Below are 23,379 nucleotides of genomic sequence, written 5' to 3'. Positions count from 1 at the left end.
GACGGAAGGAAGGTAGCAGGGAGAAAGGAAAAGAGGAAGGGAGAAGGAAGGAAGGAAAGAAGGACAGAGGAAAGAAGGAAGGGAGGAAGGTCGGGTTGAGGAAAGAAAGTGAGAAGGAGGGAGGGAGGAAGGAAAGGAAGGAAGGAGGGAAGGAAAGGAGGAGGGAGGGAGGAAGGAAAGGAAGAAAGGACAGAAGGAAGGAAGGAAGGGGATGGAGGAAGGAAAGAAGGAAGGGAGGTAGGAAGGAAGGAAGGAAGGAAGGAAAGAAGGAAGGGAGGAAAGGAAGGAAGGAAGGAAGGAAGGAAGGAAGGAAGGAAGGAAGGAAGGAAGGAGCCTCGTACCTTGCAGCCAGGCAGTAAACAGGATTGGTTGCTGTCTGAGGTTTGCTTCCCTCTCCGCCCGTCCCGTTGCTCTGAGGGGCCGACGACAGAGACGGGGGGACTTTGGTGGCGGGCCGGGGGACCATGTAGTTGGAAGCCCACGCCGGCTGGTCGGGGGTGGAAGGCAAGGGTCTCCTCTGGAGTCTGGAGTCCTGGCCGCCGCCGCCCCCGACGAGGGAGGGACGCTCCGGAGGGGGAGGAGGGGGCAACTCTCGGAGGGCTGGAGGCAGAGGTAGAGGCTTGTCTCTGTGAGTGGCTGCCATCTGAGACAGGAAGTGAGGGAGAGGCGGATGTTATTAACCAGAAAAAGATATGAAGACACATGGAGACACAGATAAGGCTAAGATAAAAAATAATTCACACAGACATTTTCTTTCTTCTAAAGGGAGGAAAAGAGGGAGGAAGGAAGGGAAGAATAAGGAAGGAAAGAAAGGAGGGAGGAAGAAAGGGAGGAAGAAGGAAAGAAAAGAGGGAGGAAGGAGGGATAGAAAGAAGGAAGAAAGGAAGGAAAAAAGGAAAGAAGGAGGAAGGAAGGACAGAAGGAAGGAAGGAAGGAGGGAGGAAAAGAGGGAGGGAGGAAGGGAAGAATAAGGAAGGAAAAAAAGAAAGTAGGGAGAAAGGAAGGAGGGAAGGAAGGAAGCAAAGAAAGGAGGGAGGGACGAAGGAAGGAAGGAAGGAAGGAAGGAAGGAAGGAAAGAAGGAGGAAGAAAGGACAAAAGGAAGGAAGGAAGGAAAGAAGGAGGAAGGAAGGACAGAAGGAAGGAAGGAAGGAACAGTCAAAACACTTCTGATAGTTGTCTATAATACTCTCATGTCTGTCCTTTAGCCTCCTGCAGGTATTCTGCGTTACCTTGACGAAGTTTAAAGACCGTGTAAAGTGAATTCAGACATTTTCTTCTAAACACATTAAATAGGTCATAAATGTATTTCTAAAAAAGGTGTAAAAAGCATTTCAACCATTTAGATTTGAATTGTGGAGCTAGGCTTCACAAACTGTGTTTCAAGATTTCTGTGTTCAGGATTTAGTGATTAGCATAAACCCGCCCCTGCTGCTGTAGAGGTAGAAATACATTCAGCACACACTACTACTACTACAGTCTACAGTTAGCCAGTTAGCTGAGTTAGCAGCCGAGCTAGCAACTGAGTTAGCAGCAGAAAGCTCTCAGACGTAGCGTCCATGTTTCTGGTAGAGGTGGTGACTTTGATTGACAGGTGACACTTGGTAGGGGACGGGCTTCAGCGGACTCAGCCGCCCACAGCGTTTGGGAGCAGAGAAAGAGGCTGATTTTAACTTTGAAGCCTAATTTCATATATTTGGCGATTTTTTTTTAATCATTCAAATTTAGCAGGGTGGTTAACAACACACTTTTCTGTGGTATGTCAAACTCAGACACATTTTTATCTTACTTTACACAGACTTAAAGGTTAGTAGGAAAAGGGACTGCTGCTGACTTGGTTTAAATATTTACATGATGGATAGAATAACTGTAGTTTTCTATTATTCCTAGTTATATATTAAGAGTGCATGTAAAATACAGCACAGCAGTTCTGTCGGCCAGTCCGCTTTAAATTATTAACAAGGACAAAAAAACACTACAAATTTACTTTTTTAGCAGTGAGACAGTAACACAAAGAGGGGGATTTCACCCTAAAATGATTCACTTTGGAAGATACTCAAGCTGCTGAAGTCTTATATTTGCTTTAAGTTGAAGTTTGAAACCATATTTTTACACAATTTCTTCCATTACAGTCACGTTAAAAAGGGTTTTCTCTACAGCCAGCAATTATAGCGATCATTACTGCATGCTATATGGGCAGAGAAGTCATATCCCAACTCCCTAATGTCGGCAATCTGTTGTGTAAATCTTTCCACACACACAACACACACGCACACACGCACGCACACGCACACACACACACACACACACCTTGGATGTGGCTCCCTGGCCCAGAGCACTGTGGGAACCGGAGGGTCTCTGCTGCAGGAGGTCGAGCCGGGGGGGAACCGGAGGGCAGCTGAGACACCGGAGATGGCGGGGCGCTCCACCTGCACACACACACACAACACGCACACACACATACACACACACATGCACACACACACACATATACATATATATATATTTAGAGATTGTATTTAAATGTCACGACACTATCAGGGCTGATGAGTATGTATGTGTGTGTGTGTGTGTGTGTGTGTGTGGTGGTGTGTGTGTGTGTGTGTGTGTGTATGTGTGTGTGTGTGTGTGTGTGTGTGTGTGTGTTTCGGACCTTGCTGCAGGCCAGTCTGCTCATGACGAGGTGCTGGTCCTCCAGCCGATCGTCGTCTTCCTCGTCATTTGCCGCAGCTTCTGCTCTGTTGGACCCGTGGAAACCGGCGAAGGAAGCCCCGCTGGCTTTTTGGGTGAAGGGATCCACCACGAGGGGCTCGGTGCCTTTGATCTCACAGCGGCAGAACGGGCAGCCTTGACCCTCCGACTCCTGATATATACACACAAACACACAAACAAAACACACAGGAAGCACTTTAGAGCACCCAAAAAATAAATATTGGGTATAATGTAACTCTTTTCTAATTTAGAGTAAGACTAAAAGCTGCAGCACAACAAATCAAAGCTGTGTTGAAGATTTCATGAGACTGAACTTAACCCTCCTGTTGTCCTCGAGTCAAGGAAGGAAGGGAGGAAAAAGGAAGGAAGGATGGAAGGAAGGAAGGGAGGGAGGGAGGAAGGAAGGAAGGAAAGGAGGGGAAGGAAGGAGGGAAGGAAAGGAGGGAGGAAGGAGAAGGAAGGAGGGAAGGAAGAATGAAGGGAGGAAGGGAGAAAGAAGGAAAGGAGGGAGGAAGGAAGGAGGGAAGGAAGAAGGAAGGGAGGAATGTAGGAAAGAAGGAAGGATGGAAGGAAGGAAGGGAGGGAGGAAGGAAGGAAGGAAAGGAGGAAGGAAGGGAGAAGAAGGAAGGAAGGGAGGGAGGAGGATGAAGGAAGGAAAGGATGGAGGTAAGGAAGAAAGGAAGTAAAGGAGAAAGGAAGGAAGGGGAGGAAGGAAGGAAGGAAGGAAGGAAGGGAGGGAGGGAGGGAGGGAGGAAGTAGGGAAGGAAAGAAGGAAGGAAGGGAGGGAGGATGAAGGAAGGAAAGAAGGGAGGGAGGGAGGAAGTAGGGAAGGAAAGAAGGAAGGGAGGATTGTTTCCCTTTCTTATGTTAAATTACTGTATTTCAGTGTAAACCCAAAAAAGGGGCAGCAGGAACACTTTAAAACATATTATGACTTAGATTTTAAAGCATTTGACTCCTTTTTAAAATCACTAAATTAAATAAATAAATTATCTCTTAACATCCTTAACATGACACAGATTTAATTTAGCACATTTTTGGATCGCAAGAAGCAACAGAAACAGAAACACAATAAATCACCTCTTCCCTACTTTAAAATCCAGACACACAACAATGATTGACTGACACACACACACACACACACACACACACACACACACACACACACACACACACACACACACACACACACACACACACACACACACACACACACACACACACACACACACACACACACACACACACACACACACACACACACACACACACGTGATAAAACAAAGTCTGAGTCAGCGTCTCACAGGACAGAGGAAAGAAGGAAAGGAGGAAGGTCAGGTTGAGGAAAGAAAGTGACAAGGAGGGAGGGAGGAAGGATAGAAGGAAGGACGGGAGGGAGAAGGAAGGAAGGTAGCAGGGAGAAAGGAAAAGAGGAAGGGAGGAAGGTAAGAAGGGACAGAGGAAAGAAGGAAAAGGAGGAAGGTCGGGTTGAGGAAAGAAAGTGAGAAGGAGGGGGGAGAAAGCAAGGAAGGAGGGAAGGAAAGGAAGGAGGGAGGGAGGAAGGAAGAAAGGACAGAGGAAAGAAGGAAAGGAGGAAGGTCAGGTTGAGGAAAGAAAGTGACAAGGAGGAGGGAGGAAGGATAGAAGGAAGGAGGGGAGGGAGAAGGAAGGAAGGTAGCAGGGAGAAAGGAAAAGAGGAAGGGAGGAAGGTAAGAAGGACAGAGGAAAGAAGGAAAGGAGGAAGGTCGGGTTGAGGAAAGAAAGTGAGAAGGAGGGGGGGAGAAAGCAAGGAAGGAGGGAAGGAAAGGAAGGGAGGGAGGAGGAAGGAAGGAGGGAGGGAGGAAGGAAGAAAGGAAGGGGATGGAAGAAGGACAGAAGGAAGGAGGGGAGGAGAAGGAAGGAAGGTAGCAGGGAGGAAGGAAGGACAGAAGGAAGGAAGGGGGATGGAGGAAGGAAAGAAGGAAGGGAGGAAAGGGAGAGGAAGGAAAGAAAGAGAGAAGGAGTGAGAGAGGAAGGAAATGAAGGAAGGAGGGAGGAAAGAAGAAAGGGCACACACACACACACACACACACACACACACACACACACACACACACACACACACCACACAAATAGTGATAAAACAAAGTCTGAGTCAGCGTCTCACCTGCCAGGCGGGTCAGACAGGAAGTGCACATCAGGTGTCTGCAGGGCTCGATCTTCACGTCCTTTGTCGTTCTCAGCGCAGAATCTTACAGAGCTGGAACGTCGAGCCATCTCACAGTACAACTCGTACTGCTCCTGCAAAGACACAAAGAAAGAAAGAAAGACAGAAAGAAAGAAAGAGAGTTAGTTAGTCATATTATTTCTCAGTATTAAAAAGATTTTATTTATTCTGCAGGTTGAGGAAGTGAAATCAGCTCCTGCCTACTTTATTACTGCTACTTTATCTCTTATCTAGTCTATAAAAGTTGTTTACTACAGATTACAATGGTGCCTTTTTCTTTTCCTTATTGCAGGGCGACCTAACAGCACACACGTGTGGAACTTTGAAATAAAAACTACTTCCTTCTACTTTTATTTTGAAAAAAAAAAAAAAAACAAGCTGAAGCAAACCTGAGTAACTTTGATGTGATCCTGTGGAGAAGGTTCACAGAGTCCCGTTAGGTCTGGATTCTGTGCACGACCGTCTGGAAACAGATAGCTAGAGAGACACACACACACACACACACACACACGTCAGTATAATAAAACATTTCCCTTCCTGCTTTGTTCATTTGTGTTTCTAGATTAAATGTTATTGAGCTCGTACTTGTTCAGGTCGGTTGGGTTTATTAATAAGAATAAGAGAAGATGAAGAAGAAGAAGGAGGAGGAGGAGGAGGAGGAGGAGGGGGAGAAGGAGGAGAAGAAGAAGAAGAGAAGAAGAAGAAGAAGGAGAGGAGGAGGAGAGGAGGAGGAGGAGCAGAAGAAGAAGAAGAAGAAGAAGAAGAAGAAGAAGAAGAAGAAGAAGAAGAAGAAGAAGAAGAAGAAGAAGAAGAAGAAGAAGAAGAGAAGAAGAAGAAGAAGAAGAAGAAGAAGAAGAAGAAGAAGAAGAAGAAGAAGAAGAAAGAAGAAGAAGAAGAAGAAGAAGAAGAAGAAGAAGAAGAAGAAGAAGAAGAAGAAGAAGAAGAAGAAGAAGAAGAAGAAGAAGGCAAGGCAAGGCAGTTTTATTTATATAGTGCATTTCAATACACAATGCAACTCAATGTGCTTTACATAAAACAGAACATTAAAACATACAATTAACCCCCCACCCCCCCCCCCATAATAAAAACAAAGTACAGAAAAATAGAAAGACATACATAAAATGATTGCAGCATAAAATAATAAATTAGCTTTAAAATCATTAAAAGGACAGAGTGCAAATGAAAGATTAAATGTAAAGTGCTTTAAAAGAGCTCAATCATAATAAGCACAGGAGAAGAGAAGTGTTTTTAACCTGGATTTAAAAATGATTTCAGTTCTGCTGCTAGTTCGTTCCAGTTGTGTAAAAGCTGCTTCATCATGTTTAGTTTGAACTCTGGGCTCAACTATCTGACCTGAGTCAGTAGATCTCAGAGCTCTGGGCTCAACTATCTGACCTGAGTCAGTAGATCTCAGAGCTCTACTGGGTTATATTCTACTAACATGTCATTCATGTATTCTGGACCTAAAGAAGGAAGAAGGAGAAGGAGAAAGAAGAAGAAGAAAGAGAAGGAGAGGAGAAGGAGAAGAAGAAGGAGAAGAAGGAGAAAAGGAAGGAAGGAAGGAAGAAGGAAGGGAAGGAAGGAAGGAAGGAAGAAGGAAGGAAGGAAGGAAGGAAGGAACAGTCAAATGCAGTTATCCTGCAGTGGTTTTAACGGTTCGACCCACATGCAGATCAAACTGAGCTGTGTTTGGCTCTTGAGCTAAAATGAATTTGACACTCCTGCACTTTAGAAGTTCTCTCCCAAAAACCTTCACACAGTTAGTTTTCCTTCACAGGCTGTAAATATTTACTCATTAGATGTTTGTTTTGGAGAGTAGTGACAGCTGAGACATGGATTACGCTGCACGGTTGCCTTGGAGACGGCCCTCTGGATGTTTAGGGGAATAAATTGTTTTTTTTTTGGAAATCTGAGCTGAGGATAAAAGCTGCACGACTGTTATTCTGTTTGTTTTAAAGCGTGTCAAGGAAGGAAGGAAGGGAGGAAGAAGGAAGGAAAGGAGGGAGGGAGGGTGGAAGGGAGAAAGAAGGAAGGAAGGGAGGAAAGGAAAGGAAAGAAAAGAAAAGAAGGGAGGGAGGTAGAAGAGGAAGGACAGAGGAAAGAAGGAAGAAAGGAAGGAAGGAAGGAAGAAAGATAGGGGGCAGGAAAGAAAAAGAGGAAGGAAGGAAAGAAAGAGAGGAAGGAAGGTAGGAAAGGAGGGACGAAGGGAGAAAGAAGGAAGGACGGAAGGAAGGAAGGGAGAAAAAAGGAAGGAGGAAAGGAAAGAAAAGAAGGAAGGGAGGTAGGAGAGGAAGGACAGAGATAAGAAGGAAGGAAGGAAGGTAGGAAGGAAGAAAGATAGGGGCAGGAAAGAAAGAAGGAAGGAAGGAAAGGGGCAGGAAAGCAAGAGAAGGAAGGAAGGAAGGAAGGAAGGAAGGAAGGAAGGAATGAAGGAAGGAAAGGAGGGAGGAAGGGAGAAAGAAAGAAGGAAGGAAGGGAGGAAAGGAAAGAAGGAAGGAAGGAAGGAAGGTAGGGGGCAGAATAGAAAGAGAAGGAGGGAGGGAGGAAGGACAGACAGAAGGAAGGAAAGAAGGAAGGAAAGAAGGAACAGTCAAAACAGACTGGAAGGTGGATTACACTGCACGAGACGTTCAGGCGCTGGGAATAAATTGTTTTTTTGGGAATCTGAGCTGAGGATAAAAGCTGCACGACTGTTATTCTGTTATTGTTTATTTAACTTAGTGAAATAAACCAGACACTAGAAGATGAAATGAAGAATGAATTCAGCCTTTAAAAAAAAAAAACTTGTCCAATCGCCCGCTCTCATCTCCCAGAGCTGTTGTTGTGAAACTGTAAAGCTGCACAGGAAGTGATAACTTTAGCTATTTATAAAGGAAGAACAGAAATGTGCATGTAAATAACAGAGCTGCCGTTCCTCAGTGAAAACATAAAAGCAGTTATGTGTTAGTTATAGTTAGTTAGTTATAGTTAGTTAGTGTGTGAAGCCATGAGAAGTGTAACTAGCTGCAGCTGTGACTCCTATAACAAGCTTTAACCCTTTACTTACTCTTATTTTTATATTTAAGAGCTGTAAAAACATCCAGTACTCATTTCCTCTAGTGGACTTATCTCAATGTGACACTGAATGTACATAAATGGAGATAAAACGCATCATTTCTTTACATTTCTGTGCAGCTGAGACACATTTTTATGTATGAAAATGCCCAAATTTGACTTTTTTTTAAATATGAAATGCTAAAAATCTGCATTTAAACATGTTGCTGTATTCTTTAAATTCCATAAAATGTTATCCTGGTGCATAAAATAGTGATTTTAAATGTCTTTTTTTCCCCTTCATAAATATAATAATGACTGATGGGGGGAATTTATGAATGTGAATTGATGTGGAGATGGATTATAAGTCAGAATATGAACAGTATGTAAAGGGTTAATAACCTCTGCAGTTGTTATAATAACACATTAATGCAAAGTAAAGAGATTTGCATAAATGTAGTAAATATATAACACAATATCTTAAATATCTTGATTAAAATAGCTTTTCTGGAGTCTATTCGCTTCTCTTTTATTTTGAAGCTCATCCCTTTAAGGCGCGTATAGACTATAACATTATAGTACTCTAAGTGTGAAGTGGTGCATAGACACTGTGTCTGTGGTGGGACTCACAATCCCTCTCTGTATCCATCAATGAGGGCTTGGAAGAGCGGTTTGTTATGGGGGATGGTTTGCAGGATGTTCCCGTCAGCTGTCACGTAGCCGATCGCCCACTGGCCGAGCCGAGTGCAGCTCAGCCTGAAGATGTAGCTGCAACAGAGACGAGAGAGAGAGAGAGAGAGACAGACAACTTTTAATCCACTTTATAAAAATAAACTTTATATTATTTTTCTCTCATATATTTTACTTTATTTAATTTTAGATATTTCTTGTATTTTTTTAATTATTATTATTTTTTTACATTTTTAACGCTTTAATTTTAGATATTATTTTTATTTATTTTATTTTTACATTTTTAAACACTTTAATTTTTGATATTATTTTAATTTATTTTATTTTTAAACACTTTAATTTTAGACATTTTTTTTTACATTATTAAGACTTTAATTTTTAGATATTATTTTATTTTTACATTTTTACACTTTATTATTAAATATTATTTTTATTTATTTATTTTAACATTTTTAACACTTTAATTTTAGATATTTTTTGTATTTTTTTAAATATATATATATTTTTTTACATTTTTAACGCTTTAATTTTTGACATTATTTTAATTTATTTTATTTTTACATTATTAACACTTTATTATTAAATATTATTTTTATTTATTTTTTAGCTATTTAATTTTAGACCTTTTTAAAACATTTTTAACACTTATTTTCTGGTCTCAATTTTATTATTTTATTTTATTTTTCTCTTTGTAATTTGCTCTTTCTTTTTTGTTCCTTCTTTATATTGTCTTTAGTCTATTTTATTATACTTTTGTTGTCTTTTAATATGTTTCTTTTACTTTTAATAAACCTTTTCTCTTATTTTTATTTATTTATTATTATTTTACTTTCTTTTTTATTTATTTTATTATTATCTTTTGTCATTTTAATCTCTTTTTTAAATCTAGTTTTAGTCTAGCTTTTATTCAACTTTATCTTTCATTTCATTTTACTTTTCTTTTGTCTTTTTAATCCATTTTTTCTACTCTAACTTACTAAACATTTATCTTATTCTCTCTTATTTTTAATTGTTATTCATATTCTTATTTTCTCTTGCGTGCACTGGTTTCATTTCCTTCTGTGTTTTTTTTCTTTGTCGTCTTTTGTTTGTTTTTGTTCCTTTTTCTTCACGTTATCTTTGGTCTACACCCTTTCTGTTTCATTATTAGCTCACCAATCAACTTCGAAGCACTTTGAACTACTTTAACCTGAATATGAAAAGAGTTAAATAAATAAAAAGTGATTGATTGAAATGCAGCAAAATGTTTAAATGACTCTGCTTATCCCTTTAAGACGGAGACAAATCAACCCTTCTGATGACTGATTTATTGAATTTAGGTAATTTAAATCATATTTTCTGGGATTTTTTAGTCTTCTGGACATAAAAAGACATTTCTGGTTGCATCTTGGACTTTTATGAAGCAGTCATCAACATTTTTCTCAATTTTCTGAATATTTAGACCAAAAAAAAAAAAAAAAAGTTGCAGCCTTACTTTCACACACACAAAACCTAATCCTGAGGAAGTGACATTTCCATGCATTCCGGTTTCTATGGTTACGTGTATTTCTGGTCTTCCCAGGATTGCACAGGACGTCGTTCAGGTTCAGATGTTTATTTATGAATATATTAGTGGTTAGTCGTTGAGAGAGGCTCGTCAGCGTCTCACCTGCCGGGTTTGTGGATGAACCGGTGCAGACGGGCTTTGACTTCATCGTACGTTAGGAAGGCCATGTAACCGGGGTGTGTGACTGCCAGACTGTTCCAGTTCCTTAAAAGAGACGACCACGGCTACACACACACAGACACACACACACACACACACACACAGACACACACACACACACACACAGAGATCAGCAGTTTTTCCACCACAGAAATGTAACGACCCGTGACCCGGTGTTTTCCACATGAGGCCTAAACCTACTGGAGCCTAATTACACTACTTGACTGTAACTGATCAAAACAAACTCAAATTTAATATTTAACAGTCAAATCCAAAAAGGTTAAGAGTCATGTGTGTAAGGATCAGTGACAAATAAAGGTTGGCAAGATGAGCAATTCAAAAATATCTTTAAACAATAGTTTTAAAAGCAGCATCAGGTTTATTAAAATGTACATTTAGTATTTTTGTTGGTTTTATATCATTTAAATGACATTTACACCATTTTTAACCAAAAGTAAGACTGAATGCTCCTGAAAATGTCAAATGGTGTAACCACAAAAGAAAGATGCATATTAAATATTTTATCACCTACAGTGTATTTAAGTGGACTTATACTGATCCTCCCTTCCTTCCTTCCTTTCTTTCTTTCCTTCTGTCCTTCTTTCCTTTCCTTCCTTCCTTCAGTCCCTTTTTCCTTTCCTTCCTTCCTTCCTTCCGTCCTTCCTTCCGTCCTTCTTTCCTTTCCTTCCTTCCTTCTGTCCTTCTTTCCTTTCCTTCCTTCCTTCAGTCCCTCTTTCCTCCCTCCCTCCCTTCCTTCCGTCCTTCCCTCCCTCCTACCTTCCTTCCCTCTTTCCTTCCTTCCTTCCTTCCCTCCCTCCATCCCTCATACCTTCCTTCCTTGACTTGAGGACAACAGGAGGGTTAAATAAATACCTACAGTGTATTTAAGTGGACTTATACTAATAATGTAAATGTTTCCTGGTCTCCATGGTAACCCAGATGAAATGTAATATTTAGAACAATAGTATTCCATTAGCTTTATTTAATATAAAAGTTATAATGTAAGATCATGCCAAACTAGTTGATATGGTGTTTTATTGACTATTTACTGTTTTTAAGCAACGTTCAATTATTTGGTACAAAGTTTTTATGGTTACACCACTTAGACATTTTTACCATAATCCTCTAATATATTCTCTCTAAATGGATTAAAAGCAGAAATTTTATTAAAAGTTTATTAAAAGTTTGAGGTTTAAAAAGTTCATTCATCATATTTTGACTTCCTTGATGGATCTGATTATGCAACACAGCAGATTTAAAACTTGCTGAGTTAAGAATGAATCATAATGCATCTGCAGAAAAAGTTACGCTTGACTCCCTAAAAAAAAAAAAGAAGAGATGAACCGAGCTGAAACACGCCAGCTTTGCACTCATCTCCCGAAAAACAATGAATCTCTTTGACATCACTCATCAACTCAAAAAAAAAAAAAAAAATGTTTTTCCACTTCACGCTGCATCAGCTTCGATTCTCTCAACTCATTAAATGACTGAAAGCTTCTAAACACACACACGCGACTGACTTTTTCTTTTTTTTTTTTTTTTCACACTATATTGATCTCGTGAAGTAAATCGTGTTGTAAATCGTTACCTGGAAGAGTCTGGTGAAGATGTCGAACTCAAAGACAGAGATGTAGTCGTTGCAGGTGAGGTCGATGGTGGATTTAAGGGCCATCGCCTCCAGGCCTGAGCTGATGGGGTGAAACTCGTGGAGAGCCTGACGAAAGGTCCTCCATGGCACTATGGTCCTAAAAAAGGGAGGAAGGGGCACAAAAAGTAACAAGTTTAGCCATAACCTAACCTAACCTAACCTAACCATTACTTCATAGTAGCTCTTCAACGTGGGCAGGGTCATCATAGCACGGCTCCACGAAACTGAGGTGGACTTAGTATAGTGATTTAGTATTATAGTGTTATATTCAGTCATCATATCACACAACACAACAAATAATAAGTCCATAGATTCTAAATAATAGTGTAATATATGCCCAACGTTGATAAAATCCCACATTAAATTAAGCTACCCACCAAAAAATGACAATGAAAATAAGAGAAAAGAGAAAAATAAATAAAAATGAAAAAGAGATGAGTACCTATTTTCATGTGTAACTCTTAAAAATAGCTCTATAAGCCAAAAGTCAATAGTGAGCTATACATTCTCAAATTTAAGTCAGCCTTAAGTTTAACCCCAACAACAGAAATACATCTCCTTTTAATCTATTTTTTGGCTTTTGGAACAGTAAATTTACATCTCTTAAATCATACTTACACTCCTGGCTGTACTGAATGGAAATAGTATTTGTACCGGCTCCGGCAGTGACTTTATTTTTAGCTCTGTACATTATTTGCATTATTTTAGTAGTCACTGAATTTTAAAAACGCGCGACTTCATAAACACGATATTCCGATATTGTCCAACTGTTAATTTACAATACGGATATATGCAGGCTTTTTACACCAAAACTGTTAGCTAACAACATAACATGGCTTCCCAAATGTAAACACTGTCTGTTCAAAAGAAGAGCTAAAAACTTCAACTTAAGTTAAGGGGAAACTATCCGTCTTACAAACTGGGAAATAGCTCCAAACCACCGACATAATGCCATCCACCGGGCGAGGGGAGCGTACCTATGTTCGGCTGCTAGCTCGGCGGCTAACTCATCTGCTAGCTCGGTGGCTAACTCAGCTAACTGGCTAACTGTAGACGGGATCATCCCTCTGTTCCCCGGTCACATACAAAGCGGGCAACATAGGACCCGGGAAACATAAGACCTGGGTAACATAACTGATCCCCCGGGGCGAGCTAGCTTGTTAGCGACGGTTAGCAACGGTTAGCAACACACGAGACTAGCGTGTTGTTGTTGTTACACGTCATCAAGCACGTGCCGCGAAACGTTCCATGCTGCGTTCAGGCACGCTCGGAAATGCTGATGCCTGCAGAACAAACGTCGGTTATAAAATCCGATACAGATCGAGTAGTGCTGTATAACTGTATAGTGGAAAAGGGCCAATAAATGAGTGTGAAGAGTAAAGTTTAACTCCCAAAAACAAATATAAACATACACATGTGCTAATTTAACATTTAAGTCTAAATGCACACAGTTTATTTAGTATTGAATATTTGATAAAAGTAGAAAAAGAACAAAAAAAAAAACTCACTTGTCCCCAAATGACCTTCTCCAAAACTCCGCTGCATCTGCTTTGGTGATCCTAAAGTTGTCGCCCTGAAAGAGTCCGTTAGGGAAGATGGCTTTGAGCTCGGCGAGCATGTGACTGAAGATCAGAGACAGCTTGGTGAGGTTTCGCCTGTGAGTGTGTAGAGGAAACAAAAGATCACAAAAAAAAAAAAAAAAAAACTTATATAGTATAAAGGCTAAATTTGCATCACCTGTCAAACAGATAAGATCAGATAATCCTTTATTAGTCACATGATCGGAGGGGAATTTACAATGTTACAGCAGTAAAAATAGAAAGAGCATCAATAAAATAAATAAGAATAATAAATAATAAGTACACAAGCAATAAAACCAACTGGAAATTAAAAACATAGTAATATTAAACAGGTTACAGGCATTAAATAAATATCTGTATCAAATTATGCTCGTATTTATACTGCATGTCTCTATTTTTTAAATGATTTAATTTGTTGTTAATTTATGCTTGACTATTATGTTTTAATGTGTTTTTGTGTTTCATATTATGTTAATGTTATTGGGTTTAAATGGTGTATATTGTCTTATATGAAGCATCTTGTAATTTTGGTTTGGAAGATAAGATAATATAAATTTATAATGTTACTGCAGCAAAAATAGAAATAAAATGAATAAATACAGCAATACAGATTGGAAATAAAATTAAAAAAACATTAAAAATATCTATATATATGAATTTATCATTTACCAAACAAGGCAAATTATGCTTTTATTTATGCTGCATGTCTATTTGTTTTAATGTCTCATTTATTGTTGCTTTATTATTGTGTTTTTATGTTTGATACGCTGTTATTTTATTGTGCTTAACCATTTAAAATGAGCAGAAGTGGAAAATTAGATGTTTATTATCCTTTTTATTTACTTTGATGTTAGTAGTTATCTCATTTACACTGACGTAAAACATTTCCACAAATAATTTAAAAAATATTTTGTATATTTTGGATTTTATTTGAGGATATATTGCCCCTATTATGGTATAATAAATGTGCATATATGTGTGTATCCCCTGGTGCATGTTGCCTGTTTAAGGATTTAAATGGTGTATATTGTATTAAGTGAAGCATCTTGTAACTTTATTTTGAAAAGCTGCTATAAAAATAAAAGTTTATTATCATTATTATTATTAATCGAAGTTCTTTTAGGAGCTTTTTTGAGCACCCAGAGCTTAAATATCCAACATTATTACTGCATGTGTGTTTAAAATCTGTTAGGAATCTCTAACAAACGTAATATCTGGCTCAACAGGCCTGAGCTCGTTGTTTAAAGACGTGTTGACATTTAGAAAAACTGTCTCAACACTTCTTCTTCTGAGGAAACGCTCGATTAAAACATCAGTGAGTCACAGGAAGGATGGACTTCTGCTTAGTAATGTCTTTTCCGTGGAAGAGGAAGTTGATGTTGCGAAAGACTAATCACCGCCTTTATTATACATTTTAGTGATTTTACTTCAGGTCACACGTCTGGTTTAAGTTTCACAGCTGTGACGGAAAATAAAGAGTAAAAATGCAACGTGTGTGTGGAAATTAATGACCTTAGAAATAACAAACCACATGATAGCAGTGTCTTTTATTGGCTAATAGAAGCCTATTAATATATTATAATGATGCCTTGACTATAGAGGATGATTAAAATAAGGCCACTATAATGTAAATGAGTTACTTTGGTATGTTTCTAGATGTTATTTTTCATTCTCTGAGGCTTTAAAATCAATATTATTAAGTTAAAATGCAAATTTGCTGCTTCTCTTATGTGTCTTATGTGACATTAAATTCATTTTCCTTTAATTTTAGACTGTTAATCCGACACAACAAACAAATTACTGATATTATAATGTGCTTTAAGACATTTTTCAGTGTTTTTTCTACATATTATGCAGACAAAACAATTCATTTAATAATCAAATAATGAAAATAATGGTTAGTTTTGGCCCTAAGATTAAACCATTAGTGTCTATCACTCACTCACTCACTCACTCAGTCACTCACTCACTCACTCACTCACTTTTCTTTCACATCCTGATTTTATAGTGATGATGGAAAGTTTTTGGGGAGAATATTTGGGAAGAAGAACGATATATAGAAATCTCACAGCAGCAGCAAAGAAAGCAATTACACGTAAACTAGTTACAGGCTGATTTACCTACAGCAGATAACTGGTTAGATGTTATTAAGGAGATCTGTGAGATGGAAAGGCTTAAAGACCTGAACATTGGAAGATGGATGAAATGGATTTTGTGTGTGTCTAATTAGTGGTGGTGTGATTGACGTCTGCAACTATAGATACCAGCACCAATCCATTTATCCTTAAAGTGATCCTGATACCAGCTGAGTCCTTCATTAGATTCACATTAGAAGCACATTTACGTCTCTGTCTTTTATCTAGTGTAACAGGTGTGTGTAGTGTAGACTCACTTTAAAGCTTTTAGGAGGCATCTCAGCTGCTGAACTGCTAAGCACGCTAACTCAAATTCACCACAACGTCGTCACCACCACAGACGGGTCGTAGCTGCTGTGGCAGTGGACCAATCACATGATGCATTAAATCAGAGAGCGCTTGCATTGATTGGCTGTGAGCAAGTCCGTACAAATAGTCATGTTTATCTAGCTCTGGGTGCAAAAAGGATCGAGTGCAGATGGGAGATGTTTCGATACTACTTGATATTATTTTGGTCGATCCCTTAAAGATATCAAGTACAGATCTCTAGCCCTAGTAGACACTGCTATCGTCATATCTTATAATCTTAGTTACCGCTCTACGCCTGTATATTGTATAATGTCATGTGCATAAATGTATCTATGATTGCTGTAATCCTTTATCACATTCATCCTTTGTAGGTCACACCAAGAAAATGCTATTTAGAAAATCATTTATTTGCTTTTCCTACCTTTTTTGAGGCCATAACAACATAAAACATGGATTTTTCCCCCTCATTGACCCTAAATGTTATGTTTTACAGACCTCTACAGACCTTAATTGTTCTAAACTTTTATAAAAACTTGTTAGAGACTCATTCTGTTCATGTACAAGATGAAAAAAAATGAAAACTCAACTTCAAAAATGTCTCTTATGTCAGCAGTGATTTGTGTTCTTCTTCGTTTATACACTAGATCACAACCTGTATCTATAGCAACCATAGAACAACCCGTATCTATAGCAACCATAGAACAACCTGTATCTATAGCAACCATAGAACAACCCGTACCTGTAGCATCCATAGAACAACCTGTATCTATAGCAACCACGGAACAACCTGCATCTATAGCAACCATAGAACAACCTGTATCTATAGCAACCATAGAACAACCTGTATCTATAGCAACCATAGAACAATCTGATGCTCTGTCTGTACATTACATTCCTCATACAAGTGCTAAAGATTGCCCAAAAAGTTAAATGGGTTCAATAGATTTAGTTTTTGAGCAGATATCATGACACAAACGGTTAAGCAGACCTACAAAGGGTTAATATTATGGTAGAAATAGAAGTTGTTGCACTGACGACTGATAATAAAAAAACTTAATAAACTGTCATAAGTCTACCTGGGCTGGGAGTTCTCCTCATACATCCTCTCCTTCGCCTCCTTAAAAAGGCTCATGGTCTGCTTCGTCTTGTTGGTCAGGTTCTCCATGACGACGCGAAAGTACTCGTTCTCCCCGAGGATCTCCATCCTGCCCTCGTACCTGGACAGGACGGTGCGTAGGTGCTGGTAGGTATCCGGCAGCAGGTCCAGGATGTAAGGCGGACTGTTCTTCAACGCCACCTTGGGGTTCTGGCACAAACGCACCACCTGAACGAGGAAACACAGAACAACCCAAAGATGGTGTTTAACAAAATAAGACAACGTAAGACATGCACACAAATAATACATTCTATTATTTTCTGTGTTTCAAGATTTCTGTTTTCAGGATTTAGTGTGCGGATATGATTTGCATAAACCCGCCCCTGCTGCTGTAGAGGTATAAATACATTCAGCGAATACTACTACTACTACAGTCTACAGTTAGCCACTTAGCTGAGTTAGCCGCCGAGCTAGCAGCCGAGTTAGCCGCCGAGTTAGCAGCAGAAAGCTCTCAGACGTAGCGTCCATGTTTCTGGTAGAGGTGGTGACTTTGACTGACAGGTGACACTTGGTAGGGGGCGGGGCTTCAGCGTTTGGTAGCAGAGAAAGAGGCTGATTTTTACACAACTTTGAAGCCTAATTTCATATATTTGGTGATTTTTTTTAATCATTGAAATTTAGCAGGGTGGTTAACAACACACTTTTCTGTGGTATGTCAAACTCAGAACACATATTTATTCTTACTTTACACAGACTTTAAATCAAATAAACTACACTAGCTTAACTAGCCTCAGCCCTGCTAGACATCTACAGAGTTCACCACCGATAGTGAGACTAAAAAATATCTTTGTTTGTCTTCAAAGTGGTGTTACATGAAAGTCCATGAGGTCATTAAAATAAATCTTGTTTCTGCCCCAGTAGAGGTACTTGAGAAAAGGTCAGGAGGTCACCAAAAAAATGTTAGTCATGTTCCTCTGAGCACGAAAAAGGAGGAAAAGCTACTGATGAGCTGTTGTGTAGTTATAGAGAACTACTTCTATCATTAACTCTACTAGTTATAATAACAATGTGCTCGGCTCAGTACGTCAAAGCTCAACCAGTAACAGAGTCTGTAAACCATTTATAAAAGACAGTTAGCAAATAAATAATGTATTGTTCCTCCTTTTCCTCTTCAAAATAAGTTTAGGTAAGCTGAAGATTTATTTATAACTCGTGTGTTGCCCTTTACGTTCCCAGAACTGCAATAAACCAGAATTACCCTTTAAAACCAAACACAATAGGGAACAAAAAAATGACACTGTGTTATAATAAATTAAGGAACTGTAGTGTTTGTGTCAATCCAATAACAAATACAGTCCGGACTATACTGGATATTTGAGGCCTGTGTCAATACTGATATATATATAGTATGTATATTGGTTGATAATCTACATTGTTTTATTCATAAATGTGGTTATGAAACTCTTCTGATAAAGATATGTGATATTTTACAGTTTAATAATACACCTATTTCTTAATAAAATGTCTGAAACAGTCAATTTAAACTTTAATTTGATTTAAAAAAGGGTTAAATATACATACAATGCAGCTTATAATATCTTTAAAACCAATATATTGGCTTAAATGGTCAGACTCTTGTAACATATCCAGTGTATTTGTACCTTGAAGTCTTGTTTTTTTTGGGGGGGGGATTTCCCCAGGAAGAATTGTGCATTTTAAACTTTAGCTTAAACAATAAAAACAGGAAGGATAAGAGTGTTTATCACATCAGTGCACGACACAAACACACACTACTGCACACTGTTTACTTCAGTATTTGCTTTACATTATCGCCCCGTGTGCAACAATTTAATGTAATAAATCAGGGGCAATAGGGAAAGAGAAGTCCGAGATAAGAGCTGTATGATCACTCATCGTGCTGATAATAAATTCCCCCCATTGAAGTCAATGACACCATAAAACTCAACTATAACCCAGCACTACCTAGGAGTATTTAAAACCCTCGACGAGCCACATCTTTGCACAGTAAACTGCTTAGTATGTGCAACGTGTGTGGAGGTATTTTATCTTATCTGATTGCTGCCTTTTCTGACCCCCTTTTTTTGTTGTTGTGCATGTGCATGTGTGTGTGTGTGTGTTTCCTTCTGTTGCTGCTACTGCTGTTGCTGCTCGTCTCTCACTTTCATCTCTTCTTCCTCTCTTGGTTAAGATTGAGATTGAGAGATAAAACTATAACGACAGTCCAGAAATGAGTGCACAGAACTTAAAGCTTCTTTTTTCCCCCCATTGAACATGAAAACACACACACACACACACACACACACATATATACAGTGGCGTGCACAGACTTTTTGAAGGACAGGGGCTCCCAAGAGGGCACCTTAGCACGCGTTTTGGCTCCAAAAGGGCACCTTAGCATGCATTTTGGCTCCAAAAGGGCACCTCAGCATGCGTTCTGGCTCCAAGAGGGCACCTTAGCACACATTTTGGCTCCAAGAGGGCACCTTAGCACGCGTTCTGGTTCCTAGAGGGCACCTTAGCATGCATTTTGGCTCCAAGAGGGCACCTTAGCATGCATTTTGGCTCCAAAAGGGCACCTCAGCATGCGTTCTGGCTCCAAGAGGGCACCTTAGCAAGCATTATGGCTCCAAGAGGGCACCTTAGCATGCATTTTGACTCCGAAAGGGCACCTCAGCATGCGTTCTGGCTCCAAGAGGGCACCTTAGCATGCGTTCTGGCTCCAAGAGGGCACCTTAGCAAACATTTTGGCTCCAAGAGGGCACCTTAGCACGCGTTCTGGTTCCTAGAGGGCACCTTAGCATGCGTTCTGGCTCCAAGAGGGCACCTTAGCATGCATTTTGGCTCCAAGAGGGCACCGTAGCACACATTGTGGCTCCAAAAGGGCACCTCAGCATGCGTTTTGGCTCCAAGAGGGCACCTTAGCATGCATTTTGGCTCCAAGAGGGCACCTTAGCATGCATTTTGGCTCCAAAAGAGCACCTCAGCATGCGTTCTGGCTCCAAGAGGGCACCTTAGCATGCATTTTGGCTCCAAGAGGGCACCTTAGCACACATTTTGGCTCCCAAGAGGGCACCTTAGCACACATTTTGGCTCCAAGAGGGCACCTTAGCACACGTTCTGGCTCCCAAGAGGGCACCTTAGCACACATTGTGGCTCCAAGAGGGCACCTTAGCACACATTTTGGCTCCAAGAGGGCACCTTAGCACACATTTTGGCTCCAAGAGGGCACCTTAGCACGCATTTTGGCTCCAAGAGGGCACCTTAGCACACACTTTGGCTCCAAGAGGGCACCTTAGCACACACTTTGGCTCCAAGAGGGCACCTTAGCACACACTTTGGCTCCAAGAGGGCACCTTAGCAAGCATTATGGCTCCAAGAGGGCACCTTAGCACGCGTTTTGGCTCCCAAGAGGGCACCTTAGCAAGCATTATGGCTCCAAGAGGGCACCTTAGCATGCATTTTGACTCCGAAAGGGCACCTCAGCATGCGTTCTGGCTCCAAGAGGGCACCTTAGCATGCATTTTGGCTCCAAGAGGGCACCTTAGCACACATTTTGGCTCCCCCTGCCCCCCCTTGTGCACACCACTGCACACACACTAATGCCAAACACAAGGTGGCAAAGTGACAGATGACAGATTACCTCCACTGTGACCTAATTCACTATAAATTATCCCAATTAGATAAATTGCATTGGGGACACTGCAACTGCTACACAGCTAATCTAATTTTCAGAGGTTAAAATGTTCAATATGAATGTCAAAATACCTTTGGCATATGACTCGAACTAAATCCAATACTGCAGGATTTACTGAGACTGAGGTTAATCCCATTTCATAACAGATTATAGAATAATAGTGCTTATAAAAGTTCAATGGTATACACAAAAAGGGTAATGAAGACGAAGGATATGAGTGTGAATATGTGTCTTAAATGGGAAAAACTTACAATTTCCACATTATATTACCTTTATAGAGACTGTCACTACCTTATCCATGAGTTAGCTATATACTAGTTACCTGTTTAAAGCCCATAACTGTATTATAATGATGCTGATAAGTCACTGTAAACTTAATTTGACCATATATGATGATAAAAATGAGGCCTTAGCAGTGTAAATTGGTGTAAAACAGTGTTTTTCATTGTCTGAGGCCATAACTCATCTTAATTTTAATGAAGGAGAAGGATGTGAGAGTGAATATTTATGCTTTTTGCGGACACTGTCACTACCTTATCCATGAGTAACATACACTAGTTACGTGTTTAAAGACCATAAATATATTGTAATAATGTCTATAGGTCACTGTCAACTTAACTTGACCATATATGATGATAAAAAATAAGGTTATTGGAGTGTAAATGAGTTCTTTGGATATGTTTCTAAGTGTTTTCACTGTCTGAGGCATTTTCCAGACACTGTCACTACCTTATCCATGAGTTTAAAACCCATTAACACTTTATAATAATGTCTATAAGTCAGTGTCAACCACATAAAGACACTGTCACTACCGTATTCATGAGTTAAACACACTGTTTGCCTCTTTAAACCCTATTAATATATTATAATTAAGTCTATACGTCAGTGTCAACTACATACAGACACTGTCACTACCTTATCCATGAGTTACATATACTAGTTACCTGTTTAAAACCCATTAATATATTATAATAATGTCTATAGGTCACTGTCACTACCTTATCCATGAGTTAAACACAAAATTACTTATTTAAACCACATTAATATATTATTATAATGTCTATAAGTCACTGCCAACTTAACCTAACTACATATAGACACTGTCACTACCTTTCCATGAGTTAGATATACTTGTTACCTCTTTAAACCCCATAAATATATTATAATAATGTCTATAGGTCAATGACAACTACATATAGACACTGTCACTACCTTATTCATGAGTTAAACACACTGTTTGCCTCTTTAAAGCCCATAAATATATTATAATAATGTCTATAAGTCAGTGTCAACTTATCCTGACCACATATAGACACTGTCACTACCTTATCCATGTTTAAACCCCATAAATATATTATAATCATGTCTATAGGTCAATGACAACTCCATATAGACACTGTCACTACCTTATCCATGAGTTAAAGCCAATATTTACCTATTTAAACCCCATTAATGTATTATTATAATGTCTATAAGTCATTGCCAACTTAACCTGACTACATACAGACACTGTCACTACCTTATTCATGAGTTAGATATACTAGTTACCTATTTAAAGCCCATTAATATATTATAATAATGTCTATAGGTCAATGACAACTACATATAGACACTGTCACTACCTTATTCATGAGTTAAACACACTGTTTGCCTCTTTAAGCCCCATAAATATATTATAATAATGTCTATAAGTCACTGCCAACTTAACTTGACCACATATAGACACTGTCACTACCTTATCCATGTTTAAACCCCATAAATATATTATAATAAAGTCTATAAGTCAGTGTCAACCACATACAGACACTGTCACTACCTTATCCATGAGTTAGATATACTAGTTACCCATTTAAAGCCCATTAATGTATTATTATAATGTCTATAAGTCAGTGTCAACTCATCTTAACCACATAGAGACACTATCACTACCTTATCCATGAGTTTCCAGCATTTCTCCACCATCTTTTTGTCCACCACAGCAGGTTGATGAGGCTGCAGAGGCTGCTGGTGAGGCTGAAAGGCGTCCTTCATCAAGCCGATGAGCCCGGCGCCCCTCCTTGGGTTTCCGGCCATTAATTCGGTCAGCGAACCAGGGGTTTAGCCCCGGGGCTACGGTTCACAACTAAAAGGGGGGATTATCCTTTAAGATCAGGCGAAAAAACAACCAAGATGTGTTGTTTTTTGCACACTTAACACTGCTAATAAAAAGGTGTCAAGATGAAATGTGTCCACAGAGCAGAACAGCTAGCTCACAAGCTACATCTGGGAGAGAAAAAAAAAATTAAAAACCCCTTTAAAAAAATATAATATAATCCTCAGGAGATAGTAGTCATGTTGTCGTGTCTGCTGTGTCTCCTCTCTTCCTCCTGTGCGACGGCAGCCTTGTGGAAATCAAACCCGGCGTCTTGTTTTAATAGAGTCTGGTGTTAATGAGACAAACAAACAGGTTGAGCAGCAGCAGCAGCAGCAAGACAAGTCAGCAGAGTAAACACGGATATCCGGCTCAGACCTTCACAGTAAAAGGTGGGTTAACGGCTCTATGTAAATAAGGG

The 23,379-nt window shown here is 39.4% G+C and overlaps 1 pseudogene; it reads right to left on the bottom strand.

Annotated features, from left to right (window-relative positions):
• LOC128371072 (E3 ubiquitin-protein ligase CBL-like) overlaps positions 1 to 22,995 on the bottom strand; it is a 29,337-nt pseudogene extending 6,342 nt beyond the window's left edge.
• Between the last annotated feature and the right edge of the window lie 384 nt (positions 22,996 to 23,379).

Source organism: Scomber japonicus, chromosome 13, assembly GCF_027409825.1.
Source record: "Scomber japonicus isolate fScoJap1 chromosome 13, fScoJap1.pri, whole genome shotgun sequence".
Classification (NCBI taxonomy): Eukaryota; Metazoa; Chordata; class Actinopteri; order Scombriformes; family Scombridae; genus Scomber; species Scomber japonicus.
Note: the sequence above shows the minus strand (reverse complement) of the source record. Positions and strands in the feature narration are given on the sequence as shown.